Source organism: Microcebus murinus, chromosome 6 (genome assembly GCF_040939455.1).
Source record: "Microcebus murinus isolate Inina chromosome 6, M.murinus_Inina_mat1.0, whole genome shotgun sequence".
Classification (NCBI taxonomy): Eukaryota; Metazoa; Chordata; class Mammalia; order Primates; family Cheirogaleidae; genus Microcebus; species Microcebus murinus.
Window position 1 is genome coordinate 5,539,189 of NC_134109.1, and position 18,788 is coordinate 5,557,976.

An 18,788-nucleotide genomic window follows, 5' to 3' on the forward strand; every position below is an offset into this window, starting at 1 on the left:
TGCTCAGCATAGACTGAGCTCCTACTGTATGCCTCTGCTCAGGGGCCGTAGGCCAGGGGTCCCACAAGGATGAATGTCACGGTGTCCCCTCATTTCAAAGAGCTCAGGCCGAGAGCCCCTGAGATTTGGGGGTGTGCGTGCTGAGAGGGAGGTGAGCAGAAGAAAGGCTGGGTGCACATGGGGAGGGGAGAGCACACTTCTGGGAGGGGCAGTACAGAAATGTCCCTCCGTCCTCCTGCAGCTGCGAGGCCTCCCCTCTCAGTCACAGAGCTGGATAATGGGGCCCAGAGAGGTTCAGCCATTCTCCCTGGGTCACACAGCAAGGATCCAGAGTTCTCTGGAGTGATGCCAGTGTGGAGGGACTTCTGGGGCGAGGAGTGTCACAGGGGGAGGTGCCCGAACAGAGTCGGTTGCTCTATCAGCAAGGGCACAGCTAGTGCGGTGACGAATGGGTCTGGAGAATGTGGCAAAACACGCAACAAGCTGGACGTACATCTCCCTTAATTGTTCTTGCACGTTCTATAGCCTGCCCTGCCCTGGTAGACAGAGTCCGTATGTCAAGAACCCCCAGTTTCTGACTGCAGGGTCAGCCTGTGAACACACCATGCCCAGGCTTGACGCCAGTCTCGGAATCACGCAGGGCCCCTGCCGCCCCGACCCCGGGAGCGCCGGCCTCCGGGCCGCCGCCCAGCCGGCGAGCAAGGAGAAGCAGGCGGCCGCCTGTGGTCACAGCTGAAACCGCCTTCCCAGGCCGGGAGCCCCTGGAAGGCAAACCCCCTCCCCGTCCCAGCGTAAGAGTTTGTGTGTTGATCGTGGCGGGGTCACATCCGGGCCGCATCCGGGTCACATCCCGGCCGCATCCGGGTCACATCCCGGCCGCATCCGGGCCGCGAAAGGGAGACGGTGAATTGCGGCTTGGCCCTCCGTGCCTGTTGACAGGAAGCACTGTCAAGTTTAGGGATGTGAGAATACACGGCTCTCGAGGAATTTAAGATGTTCCCGTACTATGTTTGTTCTCTTATTTGTAAGGAAGCGTTCACATTTTCATTCGATTGTGTTTTTTAAAAATGCTTTTTGTGTGCTCCTTTGTCCGGGGTGCTCGGCTACTGCGCCAGGATCCGCCGGGAAGGCGGGGACGGCCCGGGTGGGCGGCGAGAGCCGCACAAGCTGCTTGTGTCTTCCGCCCCGGCAGTGTTAACGGGTTTCCACGTGTGTCTGACCCCGGCAGGGCCAGAAGCTTCTTGCTCAGCCCTGTGCCCCGAAGCCGGAGGCCTGCAGTGCTGCTCTGGAGGCGTTTATGGATTAAGTGAATTAATGAATACATGAATGAGGCGCAAGGTGTTCTCTGAGGGTTACCATGGGCCCCTCAGAAAGATCCTGCGTCTCAGCAACTGGCCACAGCCTGGTGGCCCTTCCCAGCCAGCCACCCTCTTGCCACCTCTGATCTCTGGGTTCCAGGGGTCACTGACCCCCCCCCAGACTGGGCTTTCCAAAGAGAAAGGCCCCTGAGGCTGCAGCAGTGCCCCCCCAGTTCTGTCCCCACCAGGAGAGAAATATGGGGGGGAGAAGCTACGCTAATACGACATCCAGCGCCCCCAACGCCACCTCCCCCTGTCCATCTGCCCCCAAGCACCTGGTTCCTCTGAGCGGCTGTCTATGAGCCTGTTCCTATGGCGACAGTCTGTGCCTCTGGAGGCCCGACCTCACGCAGCCAGCCAGGCTCCAGCTCGTGCTGGAGGGCAGGGGACACCCAGCCTGAGCCGACCCAGTTGCCCTCCCCGCCACGGGGTTGCTCGTCACCCAAACTCGAGTCCGGTCTGTTTATGAGGAGCCTTCATGTCGTCCCTGCACAGAAATATCTGTTTCTCCTCCCCCTGCAGCTACGGGGGGGTCCTGTCTCAGCCACAGAGCCGGATGCCGCGGCCCAGAGAAGCTGAGCCATCCTCCGTGAGTCACACAGTGAGGAATGGGCACAGCAGGACCAGAATGCTGGGGAGTGATGCGCCACCGCTAGGAGGGCTGTGAAAGCTGATCATGAAACAGCCTTTGAGAGACCCCCAGAGCCCTTTGTTGAAATGAGTTTATGCGAGAAGCCCACAGACTCAAAACAGAGATGACATTGTGACACAAGAGTAGGATTCTGGAAGAGCAGCAGGACTGCTTCCCCACCCCCTATTCTCTCTCTCCTCCTTCCTCCCTGCACTGGGCAATTCCCCATCTCTGAGCCCCACCCCTGCGGGCACACCTGGCACCTGCAGCATGGGGGTCCAGCCCTCCACCTTCGTCTCTCCAAAGCTGGGCCCGGGTACGCGTGTCTCCATTTGCTGCTGATGGTTTCAGACACCCCCGGGGGTGATGTTGGCTGTCCCCCAAACACCTCTTCTGGGGGGCTGTCTGAAAATGCCCCCTCCCACTCCTCACCACCCAGGCCTCCTCCAGGGAGCTCAGGCCCCCGCGTGGCTCGCACCCCTCCGCGTGTGCACAGGCTCCGGTCCTGGGGACCGCAGCTCCCTGCACGGGTGCCGGCTACCACCACTCTGGCCCGCACCACAGCCCCTCGCTCGCAGCTATGGACCTGCTTCCCAAATGCCCTGGGCCATGGCACAGGGGTCGTTCTAAGTGTCCCTCTAAATGTGCTCATGTCCACAGTGGCGTCTGCCTAAACCCTTCACAGGAGGGAGGGACAGGGAGGCGAGAAGGGGAGGAAACCCGCCCCTCCCCAATTCATTTCAGTTCTCCCTGGGCTCCAGGCTCAGGGCCAGGTGCACAGTAGGTTCTCATTCAGTATTTGTGGGATCGAACCACACCGTCTTACCGAGGAATCGATGAGGAAGCGGTTGGCAGGGATGGGGGCTCGAAGAAACGGCCGCACGAAGCCTGGGGAGACGCTCCCCTTCTGCAGCCTGTAAACCCTATTTCTTCTCAGCGGCTTTTTCTTGCCTCTCTCGGGTGGGCCAATTATTTCTGACTGTATTTTAGTTAATTCTGCCTTCACTCCATGAGCGGCTAGGCAGCAGCCTTGGCTGACTGTGGCCAGCGACAGGACCCCAATTGATCCGTGCGTGGCACGGAGGGGACCCCACTGGCACATGTTCACTGTGGTTTTCTGATCGGGGACGGGGGGTTTCCTGTTAGCTAGAGGCTTGTCTTCTTATCTTCAGCGCTTTTCAGCATGCGCTCTTTGCAAGGCAAGGGAGCAGGAGGAGAGCGAGGGGGGAGGCGGGGGCAAGTGCCAGGTGAGCTCGTGGAAATGGTTGGGGCCTTCTGGGTGCTATTTCACTGTGGGGATGGTCACCCAACCTAGGAGAGTCTTATGGGGGAGACAAGAGGCAGGGTGGGAAGCTCCTGCCCAGCACTGGGTGCTTAGTGGGTGCCCGCGTCCCTAATACCAGGATGCTGGGAATGCTGTCGGGATAGGGAAGGTTCTGTGCAGACTGCGAAGGGACACTCAGGGTCAGTCACTGTCTGGGTCCGGTGCCCTTAAATGCAGTCCTTTAGGCTACCCCAGGCCTTGCCGCAGCCCTGAGCCAGCACCTACAAGCCAGAGTGGTTTCTACAGGTTGGGGGCCACTCCAACCCCCAGCCTCATCCCTCCCCGCTTGACAGCTTGAGTTAACAAGGAGACCAGGAACTCGAGGCCTGTGTGATTCAGGCAGGGTCCCAGCAGGAAACAGATGGTGCACACAAGATGGTTAATTCGAAGAGCGTTTAATAAAGGGCCTATTTACAGAGATGTGGGCAGGGTGTAAGGAAACCGGAGTGGCAACAGCAGGCCCAGTCACCTCGCAGGCCTGTGGGTCGAGAGAAGAGTGCGATTACCTGAACTGGAAACCAAGAGCCGGAGGAGAGGCGGTGGGCCGGCATGGGCTTGGGTTGGGCGGGCTCCAGCCCACACCGGGAGCCTGACCTCATTCTCCTCCTCCCCCTGGTTGGCTGGGGCTCCCGCGGCCACACCCGGCTGGAACCCAGCTGATGTAGACATTCAGGAGAGGCACCAGGTGCATGAACAAGGGCGGAGGGCGGAGGGCAGTTCTGCAAGGGACAAAAGGAGAAGAGCCCGCACAACCCGGAGCATCACTGAATCCAACTGCCTCCTTCTCAGGGGGGGAAACTGAGGCTAGAGAAGACTCTTAGAGGAAGAACTGGGATTTGAATCCAGGCATCTTCCTGGAGCCCCGTCCTCATGCCTCTGGCCCTCTCTGTTGTGGAGTACGTGCCAGCTTTGGTGGCACTCACACGAGGGTGGCCGCCCCAGTTACCTGTGCTAGTTACCCAACCAGGAGGCTGCCACTCTGGGATGGGGGTCCCCTTTTCTCCTCAAGGGCCTCTATCAGGCAGGTCTGCCAGGACCAGAGCTGCTGAATGCCAGGTGTGGCCACAGCCACCAGCCTCCTGGAATGGGAGGAACCCCGCCTGGCCATGAAGGTGTGCGGCACCCCAGCCACACTCCTGTGGGCGGACATCTGCAAGAGCAAAAAGTTGGCACAAGAGCCGCTGCCGGTTGATGCCAGGATTTTGGGTGAAGTCCTGGGTGATCTTGGGTAAAGCCTCTCCTCTCTTTGGGCCTCAGTTTCCCCACTTGATCTTCCTCGGCTCTGAGTTCTCACCTGCACACCACACCTGGCTGCCTGGGCCAGGGCAGAGCCGTGAGCCTGAGGGCGGGACAGTCTGGGTCAGAAGACTGTCAGGGTGAGCCACGGCGAATGCAGATCGAGTGGGGAAGAAACCCTGCACCAGGGCAGCATCCGAGGGATGCGGAAGAAGAGTTCACAAAGGAAACAGAAGAAGCTGCCCCCAGAGACGGGCGGGACTAGAAACAGAGCCTCTCCTCCCCACGGCCACCCCTGCAGGCGGCCCTGCGGTCTCAGCCTCTGTAACTGCACCCGCTCCTCCCACGGTGCCCACAAACACCCCCAAACCAACCTCAGACACCAAGAGAGAAAAGAGAGGAGCAAGCCTGTGGCCATTGGTCCCCAGTGCCCAGGGACATCAAGATGAAAATGGGCCCGCTTAGGCGGACGCCTCCAGGGCAGGAGGCAAAGGTGCAGCTGCAGAGGGCTCGACGGGCGCAGGAGGCCAGGCAGGGGCGCGTGTGCGCGTGCGTGTGCCTGTGCACGCGCGTCTTCATTTAAAGATGGGAGAGACTCCAGGGTGTTTACAGGCTGAGAGGCTGCAGATGCTGAGCAAGGGTGTAATTGATTAATCGAATGAGGAGAACATAGCCTTGTTCCTCTGCAGTTCTGGTCTGGTGGGGAGACGAGGATTTGAACCGACACCTCCACTAATCTGATAAGCTTGTAACTGAGTTAGCTGCACCCCAGGGTGGGGGGCAGCCGTCTGGGACGTAGTAGGTGCTCTGCAATCGTGCTTCCCATTCCGGCGCTCGCTGGCGAAGAGGAAGCCACCATGTCCTTACAGAGTGTTCATTGCACTTTGTAATAACTTTCAGAGTGATTTCACGCTGATTTTATTCACTCCTCAGAACCCTGAATTTGTCATCTTCTGCCTTAGTGGCCAGGGAGCTATTTTGTGCTGTGGGTGGTAGAAGGAAGTCTCCATAGGTCCCAGCTCATGCCTGATTCTCCTCTGTGCCTGGACCACATTGTTAGGGCCCCAGGGAGTGTTTGTTGAGTGAATACATGATGGATGGATGGATGGATGGATGGATGGATGGATGGATGGAGCTGTGGAATATTCAATAGGAAAGCTATCTGTCTCATTGTTGCACAAATGGGTAAACTGAGGCACAGCAAAGGACTCTCACTCTCACCCAGGTCTGTGTATGACACTGTAGTGATCTTTGGTGGCTTTAATGCTTATGTCGGTTCAGTTTCTGCCCCTGTTGCAACACTGAGGGCCCCATAAGAGCCACAGCAGCCCTCCTCCTGGCTCCTTCAGAGACAGGCAGTGGGGCTGGAGCTCTGGGCTCCGTGGCCCACCCTCTCTGTGGACTCACTGTCCCTAGAGCCCTCTTGAAGACCTGGGTGAGGCAGGTCCGAGGGCTCACTCCTGGGGCACTGCAGGCTTCCCGCCAGGGGCACTCTCTGGGCCAGGAGCATAAAGGCAGCACCTCATCCTGGCCCAAGGCCCGGGCCACCTTTCCTTGACCAAGACACAGGTGAGCACACCCACGCTCTCTGACCTGCCACCCCTCCCCCCACCCCCGTCTCCATTTGAGACCCCCCCCCCGCCCCCCTCCCGTGTCCAGCTGGGGCAACCCCACCCCGGCTAAGCGTCCCCTCCTCCTGGAGAGCTCCCTGAGCACCCCCGCCAGGCGGGGCTGGCCACCAAGCTCGTTGCTGCCACAGTGACCCTGAGGGTGTCTATGGCCGGGTGACCGGATGTGTCCAACGATGCACGGGCTTCCCACGACGGGAAACTCCTGGCAGGGAGGAGAGGGGCAGGGAGGGGCCCACCGCCGCCCTGCCCAGGCCTTTCCGACGCCCAGGGTGCGAGGCCAGGTCACGCGCTGGCACTCCACGCAGGCAGAGTGAGGCTGGCGCAGCTGCGAGTGGCCGCCCCGTCTCCCTCCACGAGGCTGCTGGGTTGTCTGCCAGCTGGGCCACCGACAGGACGTGGGCTGGGATTCCCCCGGGAGGAGCCGCTGCGGCTTCCTTGCGGTTCGGGGCGCCTGTCTCGCTCGGCAGCTCCCTGGGCCCGTGCGTCCCGGGCGCCAGTATTTTTAACTTGGCCCAGCTTTGAATGAGCCCTGCGCGCAGGGACAGCAGCGGTTTGACGGCTGGACTAATTAAAACACCCCTCGGCAGGGCGGAGGGGCTTCCTCGGCTGCCCGGGTTCCCAGGGGGGCCCTTTCCTCCCGGGGCCACTGCCTGCTGCAAAGTCAGGACAGCACTGTGTCCCTCCCAGCCGGCCGGGACACTGGACATCAGCGGCCCTCGGGCTGCAGCAGGGCCCACCCCACACACGGCTCCCTACAGCCGGCCCGCCTCAGATCCGCCACCGCCTCCAGGAAGTCCCCCTCAGGGATGGCATCACTCTCCTGTGTGCGGGGCTGGGGGCAGGTGCAGGCTGTGTTCCCACCTCCGGCAAGGCCAGCTGTGCCTGTGCGGTGCTGATCTCCGCCTGTCCCCTGCGACCGCTTCTCTCCCAGTCCCACGAGACCCTGGCTCCGCTTTCCACTCTCTCTCTGCTGCCCCTCGGCTGAGGGCTCACTCTCTTTCCACTTCTCTCCGTCTCCCCTCTGCCCTCCTGTCTTCTCCCCCGACTGTGGCCTCAGTGTGGCCCCTGGTGACCTCTCCTTCAGCTCCACGTCCAGGGAGGAGGTTGTGAGGAAGCCGCCCCTCAGCTCCCTTTGGCCTCACATCTCCTGACAGCCTCCCTGGGCCTCCCCTGCCCCTCGCCCTGGGCAGGGTTGGCTCTGCCAACTGGAGGAGGTGATTGTCCCCCACCTGTGCCCTCAGGGACCCCAGCCTTACAAGCGTCTGCTCCTCACCTGACAGAGACTCACACTGAGCTTCTGCCCCAGCGCCCAGCCCACCCACCGCCCACTCTGGCTGCATGGGTGCTGGACCTCCACCAGACCTCAGTGTGCACATCTGTGAGATGGGGCTGAGGACCCCTCCCTGACAGCACCTTTCTCCAGGCTCCGGCCAGGCCGTGGGGAGCCTGGGAACAGAGAGGCAGGACCTGGGCTGTCACCACCACGCCCCCCCAACTGTCATTATCACAGTAATTAGGAATGTGCCTGATGACCTCTAGGGTAACCGAGCCTCTCCCCGAGGTTGCCCGGGAGCCAAGCCACCTGCTTGGGGGTGGCTCAGCGATGACTGGCCGGGGGGCCCGCCTGTGGGCACCCGGAGCCCCCGATTGTCACGGAGCTTCCCCAGCCCTGCCTGTGATGGGGAACACTGTCTCGAACAAAGCCCTTGGCCACATTCCCAGGTTCCACATCTGCCTGCCTTCTCCCCAGCCCCCTGCTTGTCAAGACAGAAGCTGGCAGGGAGGGGTTTGCAAACATGCATGGTGGCATTTATTCACATGTTCCCCGGTCCGGCTTCGTACGAGCATCTGCGGGCGACACCTCCTCGAAAGAAGGGAGGCTGCTGGTTTGCCTCCCAGCCCTGCTGGGAAAGAGGCAAGACCGAGTGCTGGAGAGCGGACCATGTGGTCGAGATAGGCACATTTCTCCGGGTGTGTAGTTGTCGACTAATTAGCAAGTCTGAAGACCGTGACTGTGGAACAAGTGACGAGCAGGCCCCAGGGCCCAGATTCTGCTACGTTCCTTCACATCAACCCTGTGGCCCACGGGCAGGGGGCCACGGGCTGGGGACAGGCCACAAGGAGCCCGTGGGCAAGCAGGGAGCAAGCCTGTGGAACCCACAGGTGCTCTGAGCCACTGCCAGGCCTGTCACTGCACTGTTCCCCCATCCCAGGCCTCAGTTTCTCCCTCTGGCCCTGGAGATGTTTGCAACACCCAGAGACCACCTGGACCCTGGTGCCTGCTCCCTGTTCCCCACCTGCCCGCGAGCTCCAGCCTCCAAGCCTCGGTTCCTGCTGTTCCCTCCCTCTGAGGACCCTTCCTCAACCCTTTCACTCGTCAAAACACAAGCCTGTCCTCCGGGGGCTGGAGAGTCCGGGCCACCCCTTTTCCAGGGGCTTGGGAGGAAGCTGGAGGGGGCAGAGCAGCAGCTCAGGCCCCCGAGCACAACTGCCAGATCTGGGCCTTGCCCCCGGGCGCCAGAGTGGCTGGCCCGAGATTCCTAGGGCAGATCCCAGCCGGGCACGTCTGCCTTCAGCACCAAGCAGGGAGCGTGCCTTTGCCGCCGGAGGACACTGGGATTTTGCAAAGGGAGAGTAACATGGAAGAGCAGACGGACAGACGGACGGACTGTGGGCCTGTCTGAGCCTTGCGGTCATGCCTGTAAAGTGGGGGTGACACAGAACCAACCTCCAGATCCCCTGGGTGCTGGTGGGTGCCCAGAGGAAGCTGGCAGGCCCAGGAGGGACAGGGAGCCGCATGCAGCAGCCCCGAGTGGAAGGGTGTCCCGGGCCGGGTCCCACCAGCCGCGCAGTGGGCTAGCCAAGGCGGCCGGGCAGGGCCTGCGTGCCTTTGGAAGGCTTCCCAGTGGAGGTGACCTTGGGGATGGGCCTTGAAGGGTACAAATGGGTTTGCCAAATGCAGGGGAGGGGGAGGCCTTCCCGGCAGGAGCACGGGCTGGAGCCAGGGAAGGCCAGGGCGCCCACGTGCTTGGCTATTTTGGGAGCCGAGTCAGAGACCCGGCAGAGTGAGGGGAGCAGCTGTCCTAAGGAGGCCAAAGGTCAGAGGGGCTGCCCAGCCCAGGGTCCTGAATGCCAGGCCACTGGGCAGTCGTGGAGGAGCCTCAGACAGGCTCTGGGAAGGGGAAAGACAAGGTCAGAGCTTTAAAAAGCAGCAGCAGTCACTCCGCGGCCATGGCGGAGGGAAGAGCACATAGCGGAAGCCCCGAGAGGTCTAGGGGTCGGGGCCAGGCCCAGTTGAGCAGGCAGGGGGGACAGAAGTGGGGGGCCGTGGGGCAGGCAACGGCCGGAATGGGGACCTGGAGGGCATTTCCGCCCCTTGGCCCGCACGCTGCCTTCTGTGTGGCGGCTGGAAGGTCTCCTAGATCCACCGTCAGGGTAAAAAAGGCGTCACGGAACAGTGTGCATAAAGCAGACTCATTTAGGTAAAACGGAAAAGAGTACACACTATATCCACGTTGCTATTTATGTGCTTGCACATGCCCGGACATTTCCGGAGGATCACACCAAAAACTGTTACTAGTGCTGGTCTCTGGTGAGTGGGCAGGGAGCTGCAGCGGCAGGAAGACTCACTCTGCGAACTGTCAATTTTACAATTTAAGCGACTTCTAAAATAAAAAGAAATGGAGTGGAAAAGATCAGTGGTCAGAGAAGGTCTGCCTATAGCTGAGATTCAAGCATAGCTAGAGGAGATGTGGAAGGTGGTGAGGGCCTGGAAGGTTCTGGAAGGCTTGACTCTCCCTCCCTGGACATCTAGTTTGCCACTGCCCCAGCCAGTGTGTCCCAGTGAAGGGCAGGACAACTGCCCTGCCCCGGCACCTCCCGCTCTTGGCAAGCCCACTGCGCCCCCTGCCGGCACCAGCCTATGGAGGAGAGGAGGGGGAGATGGGGGGAGGGGGAGTTGGGGGGAGGGGGAGATGGGGAGAAGGAGGAGGGGGAGGAGGGGGAGGTGAAGTGGGGAGGAGGAGAGGAAGGGGAGGGGGAGGAGGAAGAGGAGGAGGAGGGGGAGAGAGGAGGGGAAGAGGGGAAAGAAGGAGGGGGGCAGGGGAGGAGGGGGAGAAGAGGAGGAGGGGAGGAGGGGAGAGGAGAGGGAAGGGGAGCAAGGGGAAGGGGAGCTCTGTTCTCCCTGACAATTGCCACGTTTTTCTCCCTGGGATGTATATATTTCTTAAAAGAATGGTACGTGTGGCAAAAAGATAAGAGGGGAGCCATTATTAATGAAAACAGGTGAGGGGAAGATATTCATTATCGTTTTCAGCCTAATGAAGCCTGTCCAAGGCCCTCTCCGGAGTGATAAATTCCTCTCGGGCCTGAGTCCTCCCAGCCACGGAGCCACACGCTTGTCATAACTCATGTCGCGGAAGCCACGCCGCTTCTCCCCAATTTCCTCAATACTGCCCGTTAGGGAGGACAGAGTGAGGCTGATAACAAATTTTGGAAACACGGAATTTCACACCTCATTGCACAAGCATTAAGACAACAATACGGGGGATTATTTCCCCCCACTGGCTGCCATCTATCCTGGGTGATGGGGAGGCTGGGGAAGGGCCTGGGAGGAGGGTGGGGCACCCAGGGTGCAGGAGCCCTTCACCGTGGCCAGGCCAGCGGAAAGCCGGGAGTGGGACAGTGGCAATGAGGGTCTCTGCCCCCACAGTGGTGTTGCTGGGTGCTTAGAGGGGTGTCCACCGACTGTCCCCCTCACCCCCCCGGCGGGCCCCATGGCAGCTCATGGCCTCCAGTTCCCAGCAAGCTCAGCCAGGTGGCTGGATGTTCTCACCCCTCCTGGGAGCCAGCACAGACAGCTGCGTTAGACAAAATCCAGACTGCAGGGCCTGGTCAATAAAACTTCCCATCACGCCGCGCCAAGCCCAGCCAAACAGCTCCCTCGGCGTCACAACGGCCAAGGTCTGGCCACCCCGGCCGGAGGGGCCCCCAGCCCGTGCCGGGCGCACCCAGATGCGTGGGAGTATGGAGCCAGAGGGCAGGGGCCACGCCGGGGAGGCCCGTAGTGCGGGGCAGGGAGGGGGCCCCGGCCTGTGCCCTCTGCAAGCCCCAGGGTCCACCCCACCCCCAAAGTATGCAGAGGTCCCCACCTCTGCCCTGCCCCTCCTGGCCCCGTGACACATGTCCTAGACCCTTGACACTCTCTGCACAAACAGGAGCCGATTTCCAGCACAGTCCCCTCCGCAAACACACGGGCCTCGGGGGCGGGGGCACGGAGGGGTCTTCCTCTGCCCCAGGGAAGGAGGCGGGCAGAAGGAGAAGAGGCGTTTCCAGGCCCTGCAGGCCGGTTGCGCGCTGACAGCCGTGTGGCCCAGGAAAGAGGTCAGCGGAGAGGCCAGGGAGGGCCACTCCCAGCCCAGGGCAGGTGGAGCCACCCAGAGGCCCTGGCCGGGAACTGACGCCCTCACCCTACGGCTGACCCGGTGGCCCCCGCCGCCCCTCACCCCACCCCAAGGCAGGGCTGTGCCCATCTGGGCCCATCTGCCCCCCACCCCACGCCCCGCTGCCCCTCTGAGCCGGGAGCCCCTGAGGGCGGGGAGCGTGTCCGTGGGCCGAGGACTGACACCCTGGGGTGTCCTGCCAGGACGCTTGTCTCTCCAGTGGGATTCGAAGACTGGGTAGAATTTTTTTTGCATGAACTGTAAACGAAGCTGTTTTGCTTTCTGAGAGTAACAGATGCTGTTTAAAGAAAATCTGGAGAGGGCTGAAATATAAGGGAAAAGGGAAACATCCGTTGTTCCTCCGCACAGAAAGCTCTGATGCAGATGCGCTTCCTTCCAGCCTTTTTTCTGCTCATTTCCTGGGGTTTTGTTTCCCGTGCCAGAGATCAGCCTCATCTGTCATCTCGGCTCTTGCGGCTTCTCGCTCGGAAGCCTTCCCTCTGTTTACCCAAACCCAACAGAGACACAGCATCAATGGCTACATAACAGCACAGTGGCGGGCGCGCACCACAGGTGGCTGTTAATTTTTTATTTGGAACATTTAGGGTTTTACATTTTTCTTTGGATTAGGAGAAACAGGTCTCTAATGGTATCATTGTCGTCTAACGATTTTCCTTTATTTCAGATCAATCCCTTTAAATGCCTTTTTCAAAAGCGAAATCTCTGTAGCTAGGGTAATAGAAATCTTTCAAAAGAAAAATACAGGGCTTTTTTTGGGTTGACACAAGTAATGTATATTTATTTTAGAAAACTTAGAGACAAGTATAAAGAGAAACATGCAAGTTGCCAATAACCTCAGGAGTGTTTACATATTTATGATCCAGATGTGAGAGAGTGCATGTGTGTGTGTGTGCATGCGTGTGTATGTGTGTGTGCATGCGTGTGTGTGCATGTGTGTGTGCATGTGTGTGTGCATGTGTGTGTGTGCATGCGTGTGTATGTGTGTGCGCATGTGTGTGTGTGTGTGTGTGTGTAGGCACACATTTGTGGAGAGAGGAAACGGTCTCCAGCTTCATTAGACAACATCTCTTACGTGACGTGCCCCGTGGCTGTCTGGTTTGGGGAGGTCGGGCCTTCTGGGCTCCCCGGTGCCCTGCGTGTGCCCACAGGGACCCTGCCCTCCCTCGCTCCAGCCCTGAGGCCTCTCCCTTCCCCCCGGCCTGCCAGTGTCTCCTGGGTCTGGGGCTTGCAGGACACGCTGACCGCAGCCGTGAGAGTCATCACTGCCCGGGAAGCTGGGGGCCAGCTCGGCCCGGGCCCCTGCCAGCACCCTGTCCCCACCACCGCACCCCCTGGTCGTCTTCACGCCATGAGCAGAGCACCCGCCTTGGCACCTCCACCACTCCGGCCAGAAACGGCGGTGGCACCTGGCCCACTCTCCCTCGTCTCCCACACTCACGTCCAATCCACCGGCAAGTCCTGCTGGCTCGATTTCAGAACGTGTCCACAATCAACCGGTTCCTCTCTGGAACCGCCCATCTGAGCCCACGGCCTCACTTGCCTGCCTCTCGGCATCGACCTCCCAGCTGGCCTCCCTGCTTCACCCGCACAAGGCGAGCCAGGCAGCCCCACGTGTCATGATGGAGCATTAACCAGGGTCCCACGGGATCCGGCAGCTCCATCTTCCCCCCCCCCCACCCCCACCCCCGTCTTACTGTAGCTCAGACACCAGGAAGGCTGCTGCCCCGGGGCCTTTGCACAGCCTGTTCCCTCTGGCCCGGTTGCCCTGTGGCTCCGCTCCTGCACGTCCTTCCAGCCTAGGTCAAGCTCACCTGCTCAGTGAGGTCTGCCACTACCCCTAGACCCTGCATCCCTGTCGCCGTTCCTGCTTTATTTTCCTTCGAGCACTTGCAGTTTATCAAGTGACGTCCTCATCTATGTATCTCTTCACTGCGATACATACATGCCCCTGTGCTCGTCTGCCGTCCGTCAGTGGCATGGCAGGTGTCGTCCCCACTGCCCGGCAAGGAGGAGGGGATCCGGCGTGGGCATGGTGCCCCCCGTGTGCCGAGCCCACGCTTCTCTTGGACACCGTTTTGTATAAGAGGAGAGAGACCCTGTCACTGACTCTGCCTGTCCCCAGCAGCCCGGGGACTTCCAGAAGGCCAGAGCGGCCACGCCCAGTCCTCCCTGCAAACCCCATCTCGAACCCTCCTCCTCTACCCCAGTGTAGGTGCCAGCGACTGCGTGGGCACCTGGGCGCTAGGGACTGGCAGGAAGCTGGCGTGAACCGCGGGCGCCCCAGGGTCCTATCTTGGCCCCTTCAAACCGACTCGACCCACCGTGTGGCTTTGTCCTGTGGTGCGGAAAGGCCCACGTTGGCCCAGCCCCTGAAACCACCCGGGCCACCGGCGCCCGCGGCACCGCCTGGCAGCTCGCGCCCCCTTGGGCATTCTCGGCTCTTCAGCGGGGTCGGTGCCCACGTGGGCTGGATCTGCTCGTTGGGACCGAGACTGGCTCTGTCTGCAACTGGCACACCTGCCCCCCAGCTCCCTCACACCTGGGCTGCAGGTGGGGCGTGAGTAGACACTCTTGCTCACACCTGTGCCCCTTGGACCTGCCCTGGTGGCTCGATGGCCACCAGATGGCTTCAGAAGAGCATCACCAGGGAGGCCCCCACGTCGGCGCAGCCACGTGAGAGCTCTCTGCCAGAGTGCCCGCCCACCCCCCCGTCCCCGCTCCCTGGTGGGGCCCGGCTCTGGAAAACCGTCAGGGACCCGGCTTTTTCCCTTGAGGGGCCACGCGGACTCCTTTCTGGCCCCTAAGCAACCTCACACCGGCGCACGTCCTCGTGACGGCGTGGCCGCCACCTCCGGCGCAGCAGCCTACATCCACGTCCGTGCCAGGTACTGTGCTACAGGCCGTACCCGCATCCTCTCGCCTCATCCTGCAGCCACCTAGCCCACAGGAACACCCCCATTCGTCCAACAGCGAAAGCCCAGAGAGGGTAAGGACCTTGCTCAAGGGCACACAGCCCAGTCCATGGAGGAGCCCAGACCAAAGCCCACGGCAGCGGGGGGTGGGGGGGACTTAGTCCTCCAGCAACACCTCCCTTTAAAGGCACCCTGCCGGGAGCCGGGCGGTCGACCCTCACCAAACACCCACCTAGGAGGTCAGCTGTCCAGCCAGGGGCGCCAGGGGCTGCTGCTCACTCTTCCCCGGCCTCGGTGGCCTGCTCCTCCACCCTGGTCTGCTCTGTCCTCTTTGTGCAGTGCTGACACTCATAGAAACCAACCCAGAAATAAGCAAACAGGATGCCCAAGCCCGCAAGCTGAGCTGGGGAGGCCAGGGGGCGGGACTGGGTCAGGAGAGCTTTGGCCTTGGCCCCCCAAAGCGGCCCGCCCCCCGAAGCCCGACTCCTCATTTGTAAGCTGGCCACATGCTGCCTCGCCGGCCTGGCTGTCGGGAGGTGCCGGGGAAGGAGGGACCTGACGCAGCCGCGCTGACTGTGCAGGCTCTGCCTCTGCGGGTGACTCACGAGCATCCGAGACCAGGTCCTTTCTGCCGGGACTACGAAAGTCCAGCCATGGTCAACACGGGCCCAGACAGACAGACAGACAGCCTGTATCAATCCCTCCCGGACACCTGGTCCTGTCACTGACCGCCACCAGGAGAGAAGGCCTGAGACTGCACGCCTTGTTCCAGGCAGACGGCGTGCGAGGCTCCTAACGGCCGCCCCGTCTGGGCCGCACAGCAGCCGTCCTTGTTTGGCGCCTTGGCGGCCACTGGGCTGTGTTGATCTTGGAGGGCGCACAGGCCCTCGTGGTGTTCCGAGCAAGGCGCTCTACGGCTGCTTCATGAAAATTATTTTATGGTCCGTGTAGGTGTGGGGCAACTCCCATCCTGCAAATATTTCCAGGCTAAAAATACCGTGGTCACGCTCCATGGTGACGCGCCCTGGGGCCCAGCGTGACGCTACGAATCCCAAGCCTCGGAGTCAGGCCTGCCAGATGTGTGACTTTGTCTCGCTACAATGTGACTCTTCCCAGGGCTCATGGGGTGGGGGGCAGTGGCAAAGGCTGACTTTAGTGTCCTCGTTCCCCATACCGCGACTCCCAGAGTTGGGCAACTTCTAGGGGGCTGTTGGGGGCCGATATCTTGGAGACTCGAAACACCCACGCCCCGCTAGTCTGCCCGTAACTCTCCCTCTGCACGTGCACCTCACAAGCACAGTTCGAAACAGGGACGGCGGGTCCCCAAAGAGCCAAACGCCCAATGACCATATCCACGGCCCAGCATCTCCACTTCCGAGTATATGCCCCAAAGAACGTGGGCACATGCCCCAAAAGGGTCCCAAGTGGATACTTGTGCACCAACATTCATTGCAGCTTAATTTGCAATAACTGAAAGGTAGGAACGATCCAAGGGTCCTTCAGTGGATGAGTGGATAACTGAATGTGGTCTAAACACACGACGGAATATTACTCGGCCTTAAAAAGGAAGGAAATCCTGACACAGGCTCAGCGTGGGTGGCCCGTGAAGACACCATGCTGGGTGAAGCGGGCCAGTCACAAAAGGACAAATATCCTACGATTCCACGCACGTGAGGTTTCTGGAGTGGTCAGGCGCACGGACGGAAAGTGGAAACCGGGGCTGCCAGGGGCTGGGGGGAGGGAGGCGGGAGAGCTAGTGTTTAATGGTGACAAAGCTGCTGTTTGGGATGATGAAAAAGTTCTGGAAATGGGCAATGGTGGTTGTTATACAGTGATGTCAATGTACCTAATGTCACTGAATGCAGCACTTAAAAATGGTTAAAAAGGTCACTTTTAGGTTATGTATATATATATATATATATATTACTGCAATTTTTTAATATCACCAAAAAAAAAAAGAATTATTAGCTTATTTTTTCGCTCTTTTCTGCTGCATCTTTCTGTGTCTGAACCATGAAGGTAGAAGCTCGGCGAAAGTGGTGCTCAAGTCAAGAGACTTTTGTCCCCCTCCAGGGGACATGTGGCATTTATGGTTGTCACGGCCAGGATTGGGAAAAGATGCTACTGGCATCAGGTGTGTAGAGGTGAGAGGGGCGGCTGCACAGCCTACGATGCCCGGACACCTCCAGGACAAAGAATTACCTGCCCCAGACTCACTCACGTGGGGGTGGAGAAGCCCTGGGGGAGGGAGGGACAAAGGACAACTAAAAACAAAACGTTGACATTTCAGGGATCCCTAGAGCAGCTCCTTCTCTGTGTCTTGGTAAAGAAGCAGAACACTTTGTAAGGGGAGGAAAAGGCCTTACTCTTGTGCTAGATAATGTCCCAGACCTGACGCGGGGAGAGGGGCGCGCGACATTCTTGGGGGGCCTCTGGCGACCCTCGCCCAGTAGACTGAGCTCCAGGCGCCGGTACCTGTCTGTCTTAGCCTCACTGCACCCCCCTCCCCAAAACACCTGCACCGGGCCAGCCGCGGTGAGCACTCGGCAGTGAGTGTGGCCTGAATAGGACCGCGAGTGCCAGCCCATTATCCGAGGAGCAAGGCCAATGAGGGACACTGATCCTGCATTTGGGGAGCATAGTTGCCCCCCAACACACACACAGCCCAAAGGCCACCAAAGGCACAGAAGAGAACGGGAGTCAGCCATCATCCGTCCCCCACACCATCTTTTTCACATTAGATCCTAATGTGAGCAGGAGCCGTTTCTTGCAAAAGCAATTTTTAAAAAGTGATCTGTTAGTATTTTATTGACTCGCCTAACTGAGAGGCCCGGGGAAAGTGTCAGGATGTCAGGCATGGCTGGATCCAGGAGCAGAAGGATCTTATCCGGGTTCTTTCTTTAACCACCTTTTCCTTCTGCACAGCCTGCTTTCCCTTGGGCCCTGACCTCGGGGTGGCCACAAGCAGGCCCCTCCTGCTTACGTTGTCACCACAACGCACAATCCCCCAGCACAGGACAGCTCATCTCTCCCCTCTAGCTCATAGCAAGTCCCCAAATGGGCTCTTCCTGGCCCTCCTGGGTCACGTCCCCACGCCAGTGGCTGAGGTGGGGCTGTGTGACCATGCAAGAGACTGAAAGCCTCCCAAAGGAAAAGACACCAGCAAAGAAAACCCGAACATCCTGCCTCCCTCCCGCCTGGCCCCCCAGCCAGATTCAGCCAGCTGGGTCCCCACCCAACAGTGTGCTGGCCTGCCCATGACAGAGCCCCACCCACACTCTAACTGCCCCACGCTGCCTGGGGTCCCTTCTTCCCACTGGGAAGCTTGGTGCCCCCCACTCGGCCTGCCCCTGGGGTCTGCACAGCGTCACGCTGGCCCCTGCGCACTCTTGCGGGCTCCCCTCCCCCCGCCCTGTTTCCCCTCCCCCAGCCTCCCTCTGAGTTCACTTGCCATGTGGGTGTCACTTGATAAGCCACTTTAAACCATCCTGGAGCAGAGTGAGGGGAAGAATAACATCAAGGCCATCAACAGTGACATTGTGTGACAGCTCCATTTTTCTTCAATTCCTAGGGTATTAGCACAGAAACAAACCTGAACGGTTCTGGGGTTTCAGGATTGACAGGCTGAAGGGGCTCTTGCTACCACGGGGGGCCGAGGCAGCAACCCGGGGCCTCTGGCAGGGTGAGAGTGGGTCTGAACCACAAGCCTGGGCCAAGGCAACACTCAGAGGTGTGACCCACAAGCCACCAAGGCTGCCTTCAGATTTGAGCGAAGGTTGGATGGATGGATGGATGGATGGATGGATGGATGGATGGATGGGTGAATGAGATGTCAGGTTTCCCACTTCCGACCAGCGCAGAGTCCCTTGCGTGGCTCTCACTGCACGACCTCGTCCTCCCAGGTGACCACAGAGTCCCCCTGCTCCGCTCAGCCCCCCACCCCCTGCCTTGCCTGGGCCCCAGCCCCAGCTCCTCCGTTTCCCAGCTGTGCAACCGGGGCACCTGTCCTTCGGCTGCTATAACGAATTAACACAACCTGGTGGCTTCAGACAACGGAGATTTGTCCCTTTGCTGTAGGAGGTCAGACATGCAGATGGGAGGAGCTGGCAGGGCCCTGCTCTGGTGGCTGGGGGAGGACCTTCCTGGCCACCTCTGGCCCTCGGGCACTCCTTGGCTTGCTGGCGCATCCGGCCGATCTCTGCCTGCGTCTTCACGTCCAAGGACACTTGTGAGA